We start from the raw sequence: 10,591 nt of genomic DNA, 5'->3' as shown, positions 1-10,591 counted from the left end.
CCGCGGGGCGGCCTGGCCCCAGAGCGACCGGCTGAACTTTTCCCGAGCGCCCCCATTCACCCACTCACCCGGCCGCGCCGCCCTGCGCTCCAGCCCCGGGAGGGAGGCCGGCAGAAAGCAAGGGGGAGGCGGCCTGTAGATGGGACCACCCCCTCATTCTGGAGGGTTTCCTTTGGGCTTTTATAGGGAGGCAGGACTGGGGGCCAGGCTCCTTCCCGAACTCCCGTCGGTGACGCCTCCAATTCATTCATAGTCAGGCATCGAACCCAGTCCATTGAAGAAAATGACTCTGGTTTCTCCTCCTCATCCTGGAAGTGGCTTGGGTTAAAAGTTCGTGGTATTAGAGTTTGGTCACGGCATGGTTCTGTTCCTGTCGTAGATAGTAAATAGACTTTGAAGCCCGTTTTTTGGAAAGACGGCATGGGGTGGAGAGCCTTCTAACCAACCGCAGTCTTAGATACCTTTTGAAAATTTCATCACTTGAGATATTTCCATTCTCTCGTCTCAAGCACCACATGGTCCATAAGAAACCCGCAAGGTCATGCTTCATTTGCCACCATCACCCTTCCAACAAAACATAACAAAACAAAACACGTTTTGCTCAAGAATAATGAGCAGGCTGTGTTTTAAGAAGTTCTTGAAAGAGTATGGGAGGTGTTAAAATCGAGGGGGAGCTATGTCTTATTTTCCCAGACTAAGTGAATTTGAGATTATTGAAAATTATTTAAGATTGTTTGGGAGAGCGGCAGTCTTACTAAGCTTTTGCTTTGTGATTTAAAACAATCTTTTTTCTTAATGCACAGAGCTGTGAGGAAGCAGAGTAATTCTTTTGAATAGTGTGCTTCTGCTAGGCTTTAAGGGCCTCCGATCTCAAGAGTCCATCTGGCAGGGCATGGTCCCCAACTCTCTTTTTTTAACTGGAACACCAGCAAATTTTTCTCTTTTTTATATATTGGACCTCTTCCCAAGGTTGCATCTTATAAGTAATAAAATAAGATTCAAAAGCTCAGGACCACCCCCCTTAAATCCGCTCTTAGTAACCCTGCCTCCAGGTTTCAAACTTTGAATGTTAATTACTTAATGTGTCCTTTGCCGTGAAATAAATGGAAGCACAAAGTAACCTTTGTAATATGGAATTATAGTTATGTGCTTTATGTGTAACTCACCTGGTTAAACATTCGATTGTGTTGGATTGATTACTCTTAACCTGCAAGCTTACAACAAATACCACATGATTGAAGTTATAGTGAACTGCCCATGGAAGTTTTGCAAGATATATTTTACTTGATAAACATTCTCCACATCAGTGAAGTGATTGTTAATATGGAGATGCATGTTAGTGTGATAGCAGTTTGAAGTTAGCTACTTCAGTATGTGTTCCATACAAGGGAGGACTTTAAAAATTTGTGGAAAAATCCATTTCTGTTCCATTTTTCCATGAACTTTTTGATGGCCTCCTTTTGTATGTGAGAATACAGTAGGGTTTTGAGTGCTCAAGTCATCAAAATGACTTTTTACAAGGATTCTCTTTTTATATTTAATAGGAAGGGTTGATTAGAGTGATGACTACTGAAGAATATGGCTTGTTGAAGAAGGACACTTCTAGAAGACAAGATTTGTTTAGTCAGGGCTGTGCTCCAAAAGAATCTGTGTCTATGGACAAGTCCTTTAACCTTTTGAGTCTTAACTTCTAAAAGCATCAAGTGAGAACGGTTAGATTGTGTTAGCAAATGGTAACTTTTTTATTCTCTTGTCAACATTGTGTGCCTGACATTCAATATGCCTTGACCAAATGCGGATAATGTGCTAGACACTTCAACATTCTAGAGCCGATTTTCTTTGTGGGTTTTGTTTCGTTTAAAAAAACTGTTAGCTGTTGGTTGTTCTTTAGGAAAGCTCCTCCAAGGGATACACATTATTGATTTTCCCATTGAGATTGGGAAGAAGTTATAAGGAGGACTGAGTTTCCCTGGAACACTGGCTAGGATGACAGGTTTGATCAAGCACTCTCTCTTTAGCAGCTGGATTTGAAGGACATTATAAATACCTTATGAAGATTTTGCGAGTCTGGCTTATCTTGTTCAAATTGGCTTGAATTTATTCCTTAAAAATGCGTAATGTTTCCTCTCAAAGAAATAGCAACATCATTGTCACAATAAATATTGCTACCCAATAAATTACATCCATTGCTAGAGAGACAATTCTGACTATAATGACCCTATGGGATAGAACTGCCACCACAGAGTTCCCAAGGCTATAAATCTTTACTGAAGTGGACTGACACATCTTCGGCCGAGGGAGTGGTTGGTGACTTTGAACTGCCCAATTTTTGGTTAACTTTTGGTTACCTGCCCAAATTTCGGTGGAGATTTTCTTAGGTAGTGCTAAGTGCTTGCTAAAATTGTTTTAATTTCTTCAGCTTAAACCTAGACTCTATAAAGAATGTGTAGTTGACTGGTTTAACTGTGAATGCTTATTTTATAATTTTACATTAGAGACTGGCATATGCATATCCAGTGAGTTTGTTCAATTCTCACCCATGTGTTAGATTAAATTTTTTTTATTGCAAATCTTGTATTCTTGCATTACACGGTGATATTTTGATGATTCCCCACAAATTATTAGCTTTTGCCTGAGCACTAGGCTCTGTGGTATTCTTGATTATTTTGATCCTGTGCAAGTTGGAGTAAGGAGAGGGCCATGTAAGAAAATCAGCCCAACAGCCCAAGTGGAGTACAAAAGTTAATCCTGGAGATAAAACAAGGTGTGGCTCAGTGAGATACACAGACCTTGAAGAAGGGAGGGTGTGGCGTGCCAAGTAGGTAAAAGTTGTGGCTTCCTATGAACGTGTACCTTTTTATGTAGTTTCATGCCAGAATATGCCATCAGTTACTTCATTTGTTGTTTCACTACTAGCCCAAGATGTATCTAAGCTCTTTTGCATCTCCACCTGGGATTATTGATTAATAACCACCCTTAACATGAAAGGAGCCAGCCCACGGGTGCTGTGTGATAAGCATTGGACTGTGAAACCACAAGGTTGACAGATTAAACCCACCGGCTGCTGCTCTGGGGTAAAAAGGTGAGGCTAACTGCTCCTGGAAAGACAACCTTGGAAACCCTGTACGAGGTTACTCTGAGTTCCAGTGAACTTGATGGCAGTGGTGTTTGCTTTGTTTCCTTCCATGAAAGAATCTTAGGTTAACCTGTATCAAAATGAAAAGGTTGTTTGTCTATCTTCTTCCTTTATCTCTTTCTGATGTCTGGTGCACTCCATATTATACAAAGAACAATTTTTCACTTTCTTACGAGTCTCTTGAACGTGCTCTGTAATGATTTTGACCTTTGCGTGTGTATCACCTAGATAATCTCTTTACCTTGCTTCTCTTTTGCTGAATATGGCTCTTTCCATCTGCTGAGGCAGGTGGGAGGAGCTAGAAAAGTAAATGATTAAGAGAGGTGAGCTTTGGTATATATTTTTTTTTTTTTTAGAATGTCGATTTTTTTTTTTTTTTTTTTTAACATTTTATTAGGGGCTCATACAACTGTTATCCCAATCCATACACACATCAATTGTGTAAAGCGTATTTGTACATCATTTCTCAAAACATTTTCTCTCCATTTAAACCCCCGACATTAGGTCCTCATTTTTCCCCTCCCTCCCCGCTCCCCCCTCCCACGGTATATTTTTCTTTAAAATGTAGTAGACTTTAGGACTTTTAAGAAAATGAGGGGAAGGTAGTGAGTATTGATGTTTCAAGGAACCTTTAAAAACATGAATTTTATAAACACAATATTTTTTGATAAACATTCCTTAAATAAATAAAAAGAGTAAATAAGGGAACTTGAGTTTTTAATAATTCTTACTATGCTTAGTAGGTCTGGATCCATTGGTTAAATTTATGTAGTTTTCATATGTAAGCTTTAGATTAAAGGTCATTAGATTTTTGTTTGTGATTATTGTGATACCAATTAAAATCCTATGAGCCTGAATTACTTTTGGATCCAAAGGACTGAATTTGAAGAGCCATTATTCATTGAACACTGCTTTGTTCCAGGTTTTAAGTTTTTCACCACAGCTCTCTAAAGTACAAGATGCTATCTCAATCTAACCAATGAAATACAGAATATTCCTAGGAACCAAAACATTTTAAGCTGAATGTGTTACCACTTCTGAATCATGAATCCTTAGAGCTAAAAGAGACCTAGTAATTTTATGTAGTTAAATCTTGAAATACAAGAGTCCCTTCTAAAACACTCAGAAGAGAGTTAAGAAATTTAAGTTCAAAAAGAAAGAAATTAAGTTCATTTTCTCATTTCCAGGATTTCAGAAACGTAGCGAAGCATTTTTTAAGTTAAGCTATCACTGGTCAGATTGTGCATTAGAATCAATATTGATTCCCAAATGGTTGATATCCTTAGGAAGGGATGAAGGAATTTTTTTTTTTTTTAGTTAAAAAAAAGTCAGAGCCACATTGAAGGTTCCAGAAAGAAAGTGGTAAAACAAGCTCTTGGAAATCAGATAGGACTGAGTTTAAATCCCTTCTTTTCTACTAACTAGTACCATGATCTTGGACAAGCTGTTTAATTTCTCTCCACTTCAGTTTGCTTCGTCAAGTAGAAATAAATGCCTTTTCATAAGGTTAGATTGACAAATTAGATATGTAAAGAATGTGATGTTTTCTTCCAAGAAGAAAGTGCCAAATAAATAGTAGCTGCTATTTTTTTTATTAAATACTTTTATTAGGGGCTCTTACATCATCACAATCCATACATTCATCCATTGTGTCAAGCACATCTGTACATATGCTGCCATCATCATTTTCAAAACATTTTCTTTCTACTTGAGCCCCGTATATCAGCTCCTCATTTTTCCCTTTCCCTTATGAACCCTTGACAAGTTAGAGATTCTTATTTTCATATCTTACATCATCCTCTGTCACCCAGTATTATTGTTGAGCATTTGAAATCCTGGCTGTCCAGGAGTGTAAATGTAATAGATTGAGAGAGTGGTCTTTGAGGATAGTTTTTGCAGAAAACTTGGGAGCCAAACTAGAAGAAATTGAGTGTCCACTGTAGAAAACAATGAAAAGTTATGGATATAATAAGTAAATGAATAACCCGTTGCCATCAAGTCGATATTAATTCATAGTGACCATGTAGGACAGTGGACTTGCCGTATACATCTTCCAAGGCTCTAATCTAGATGGCAGCAAACTGATTGGTTGGTTAGAATTGTCAACCTTTCCAGTAGCAGCCAAGTACTTAGCCACTGAGTAATCAAGGCTTCCTCTAGATTTGTGAAACAACCCTGTTGATTCCTACTGGTAGGGGCTCTGTAGAACAATGTAGAGCTGCTCCTTTGGTTTTCACAATACCACATTTTCATGGAGACAGACTGCTTCAGCCTTCTCTTAAGGGATGACTGGTGGGTTTGAACTACTGTTAAGGTTAGCTGTCAGTGCTTGACAACTCCCCACCCACACGCTCCTTTGTGGGATTGAGTTTATTCTTGCATATGAATGTGCTGAAGCTAAGGGGTAGAAAGAGAAAGTGGAAAGAAGCCATGGGCTTGGAGTTAATGATTAGGAGGGAGTAGTTTAAAATCAGGATAAAGAGTGAAAGCAATGAAGCAAAGGTGAATGTTCAGCTTAGAGGGTTTGGTGAGGAGGACATCGTTTGTTATTTTGAAGAAGAATTACAGTTCATGGTTAGAAATAGGCAAGAAGATATTGCTACAAGAGAAGATACCAGAGAGTAAGGAAACTAAATTATTCTGAGGCCTTCCTATAAAATGGGTGGGGGAGGTGGTCCTTCATATAGAATACATTAAGGTGAAAACTGAAAAGTTATTACCTACTACTAAAACCATAATTAACACTCATAGCTGGTCTTTTTCTTACCAGTGCCTTGGGCTGCATCTCCCTCCTTCATTCTATAAAATGCCATCACAAAATTCTACCAAAATAACTTTTAACCATATTCTCTGCTCAATATATTTCAGTGACTCCCTCTAGCTTCTAGAATAAAGGTCAGATTTTCTGGTTTGACTTTTGACAACAGAATTAGTATATGTCAACCAAGTTTGGTATACTTTCCAACTCTGGAGTACACTGTTGTTTTTTTCTCTGTGGATTTTTGTTTATGCTAATTCACAGCATGGAATTCTTGTTCTACTTTCTACAGCTTTTGTTTTCTGTTTGTATCAAAGCTCATTTCTAATACGTACTCCTCCACAAAGCCTTCCCTAACCACCACAGTGGTTTCGTCTCTCCTTTTTATGAGCTCTTACAGTATGTATGTGTGTATTGCTTGTATGGCTCTACTCATATTTTATCTTTAAGTATTCATATTTTAAGTGTTCAACTAATTATAAACCTTTGAAGGAGAAAATACAGTAGCTTTTCACTATACTCAAAACCTAGAAGATGCCTTGTGTATTATCATTCAAATATTTGGTAAATATTAGGCAGAATCTCTTTGGGACTAGGAGTGATTGGTATAAAAAGTGGTAGAAGCACTAAATTTTCTGGACATTTTGATTCTTTTCCTATCTGTTATATTAGCTAAAAAGTTTAGATATTTAGAGTGTTAAGATTATACAAATTTGAAGGGCTGACTGATTTGGACCTTATGATTTAATATTAAACATTTTATAAAATAATAACTAATTAATTTTCTGTATTTTGGGTTTAAGGGTTAACAAACATTCGTAATCACATATATTTTCAGAATTTCATATTTGCATATATTATTATGAAACTTGGTAGGGATTGAAAGGTCAACCAGAAAGGATTTCTGAAAACACAAGAATTAGTGCCTTTGTTAAAGCAGGAAGATTTTGCACCAGAAAAATATCCAACATATGAATCTATATTCATATAAAGCTCTTGGTTAAACTAATGAAAGGTTTTGAAACATTTCTGAGATCATCCCAGATGATAAAAATGGTCAAGTGCTGGGCTCCTAGCCCAGAGGTAGGTCAAACTCACCCCCGTGACTCTGGGGGGAAAAGCTCTGGCCATTTCCTTCTATCAAGATTAAAGAAGTCAAATCCTTTGCCACTGAGTAGGTTCTGGCTCATAGCAACCAGTCCCCTGGGGTTCTCGAAGCTTTAAGTCTTTTATGAAGCAAACTGCCACATCTTCTTTCCTTAGAGTGGCTGGTGGATTCAAATTGCTGACACACCAGTTAAAAGCAGATCCATTGAATCATGATTCCACCTGAACTCCTCCCATAAAGATTATAGCCTAGAATACTGCCCTGTGGGGGCAGTTCTACTCTGTCAGATGGGTTTGCTATGAGTTGTGTTGAATTTGACATCAACTAATAGCAACATAACATAGATAACGATTAACCTTTAATTCTGTTTTCCACAGACTCTTTCTTTGCATGTGAGTCACTGCAGTTTTGTTGCTACTCCTGAAATGTAGTCTGTGGGGAGTTGGGATGAATTAGAAACTCTTTGTATATAGAGGATATTATACCCAGAAAGTGAACTTTGTGATTGAGTTTGGATCTGAGGTGGAAGTGTATACGAAATTTGAAAAGTGCCTTGTCATGTGTCAGTGTCAGCTCCCTTTTAAAAACTTTCACCAAGTATAACCATTAATGCTTTAATATAAAATATAGCTAAACCTATATTTTGTCTCATGGTCTATTTTATTCACATCCACTATATTTAATCAGTCCTTTATTCAACTGAAGTTTTATTTTTTAATTTAATCTTATTTTAAAATCTTTACTCAGGGCTTGTAAAACTTATCACAATCCATACATCCAGCCATTGTGTCAAGCACTTTTGAATATTTGTTGCCATCATCATTCTCACAACATTTTCTTTCTACTTGAGCTTTTGGTTTCACCTCCTCATTTTTTGCCCCCCCCCCCCACCTTCCTTCCCTCCTCCCCCTTGATAGTTTATAAATTATTATTTTTTCATGTCTTACACTGACCAATATCTCCCTTCATCCACTTTTCTGTTGTCCATCCCCCAGGGAGGGGGTTGTATGTAGATCATTGTGATCAGTTCCCCCTTTCTCCCCTACTATTCCCAGACCCTCCTGGTATCTCTATTCTCATTATTGGACCTGAGGGGTTTATCTGTCCTGGATTCCCTGTGTTTCCAGCTCTGATCTGTACCAGTGTATATCCTATGGTCTAGTCATCTGAAGTTTTTAATGAGTTTAATAATTTTAAGCTTAAGCTACCTGATTGGGTTTATAGTAAGATTATATTATAAATAAACATTTCATTGCTAAAATTTATTGAAACTAAATGCCTTGAGGTCAGGGACCATGTTTCAGTAATTTAAATATATGCTCCATAGATCAGTGGTTCTCAACCTGTGGGTGGCAACCCCTTTGGGGGTCAAACAACCCTTTCACAGGAGTTGCCTAAGACCATTGGTAAAAGCACATAAATATTTCACAATATGTAATTACATATTGTTTTGTAATTAATCCCTATGTTTTAATTATGTTCAATTTGTAACAATGGAAATACATCTTGCATATCAGATATTTACATTACAATTCATACAGTAGCAAAATTACAGTTATGAAGTAGCAACAAAAATTTTATGGTCACCACACAGGAACTGTATTAGAGGGTCACGGCATTAGGAAGGTTGAGAACCACTGCCATAGATAATCATTTCATCTTTTATAATCTCCCTTCTCGTTTTCTGGTGAGCACATGACAGAATATTGAATGTGGGCCAGAAGTGTAAGTGTAACCCAGTTTAAATTTAGGCTGGTGCTTTATGGTCATCTGTGATAGGATCTCAGGCAGGGATACAGGTAAACAAGACATATATTTATCCTTTGGTCATACTTTATGTGGTTTACTTACTTTATTTGAATAATATCCAAGGATTAACTGTTGTACTGTTTCAAAGAATAAGAGCATAATTGATTACCGGCACTGAATATCTTGGTCTCTCAGCATTGTTTTTTAACTCTGGCATGAGTGGTAGAAAATTACCTCAAATTGGTATTAGGTCTAACGAAGATGGAGCTTGCCTACCTTTTGTCACTAAAATTCATAAACTGAAATATTAACAATGAAGAAAACGAAGGAGTAGTCATATATATGGAGGCTTCAAAAAGTTAGTGGAAAAGTGGAATTTAAAAGATAATGGACTTTTCCCACAAACTTTAAACCCTTTTATGTATAATTTTTGTTTCGACAATCTCAAAATTTACCAGGCATTAGGGGGGGAAATTTTTATCAGTATGCCATCATACTTTGAAGTATAAAACTAGTTAATAAAAGTTGCATTTTATAATGTGATAGAATATTCTCTTTATTGAGAAATTGTAAGACTATTTTAGTAATCTAAGGGACATTTTAGAAGTGGCAGATTTTATTATGTAGTCAACCCACTGTTAACTCTCTTATCTGTAGCCTTAAGCTTTTTCAATGTGGGCATAAGTGCTGCCTGATACTATAAGCATTTGCTTCAGTAATTAGCGATCTATCATGACCTTGTACTCGTTTGCTACAGTCAGTAGAAAAAGGAACTCCTTAAATAGAAAAGGAATTTGTAATTTTTTCCTTGCAGTAGGTTTTTTATTTTGAAAATATACCCAACAAATACTCATTTTTTTTAATGCAGTAAAACTCCAAGATTAAGCTGAAGACGTTTTTGTATAAAATACATTGAAAGTGGGTTTCTTATTTCCAGGAATTATTTCTCTTTTGTGTATCAATTATCGTATACTTTGTTTCTCATAAAAAAGACATAAAAATGTGTCCATCCATGACTGTTGAATGAATGAACAGATGAGTAAATAAATAGCTCAGGGAAAGAAAATGTGGGCTCTTAGGTAGTCTTAATATCTTTTCTCTGTTGTCCCCTCTAGTGTGTATTTTGTAGCATTTTCCAATAATGGAGTATATGACTAATGCCAAAAAAACATTTAAGTCATTAGTGACCAGTAAATAATCTGGAAATCAAGTTAGTAAACCAAGTTTGTTAGTAAACCTGATTTGCTTTAGGGTTTAATTTTTTCCTATTAGGAACCAGTTGTGATAGTTTTGTAGAACTGAAAAATAAATAGGACTAGATAGTCTACTTTTAGTTTAGAGACTGAACAAAATAGGAACGTTAGGATATAGCTTGTTTGCAGGTCACCCTGCTGGGAGAATGATTTCTGGACAGAAAAGAATCTTCCAGTTTGTCATACTATGATGGTCTGTGAATTGTTGCTGTGAGGTCTGTAGGAAGTGAGAAGAATTGTCAGAAAGGAAGAAGGAAAATCAGGGTATCTCCAGTGGCCTACAGAGATCCCCTTGTAAAGGGGTCTCGGGGAGGAGATGAGCCAGTCAGGGTGCGATGTAGCAATGATGAAAAAATATAACTTTCCTCTAGTTCCTAAATGCTTCCTTCACCACCACCACCACCCCCCTACCCCCCACTATCATGATCCGAATTCTACCTTGCAAGTCTAGCTAGACCAGAGGATGTACACTGGTACAGATAGGAACCCGAAACACAGGGAATCCAGGGCGGATGATCCCTTCAGGACTAGTGGTGTGAGTGGCGATACTGGGAGGGTAGAGGGAGAGTGGGTTGGAAAGAGGGAAC

This window comes from Echinops telfairi, unplaced genomic scaffold (genome assembly GCF_000313985.2).
Source record: "Echinops telfairi isolate 266 unplaced genomic scaffold, ASM31398v2 ScPeMD7_18;HRSCAF=68, whole genome shotgun sequence".
In the NCBI taxonomy this organism is placed as follows: domain Eukaryota; kingdom Metazoa; phylum Chordata; class Mammalia; order Afrosoricida; family Tenrecidae; genus Echinops; species Echinops telfairi.
Note: the sequence above shows the minus strand (reverse complement) of the source record.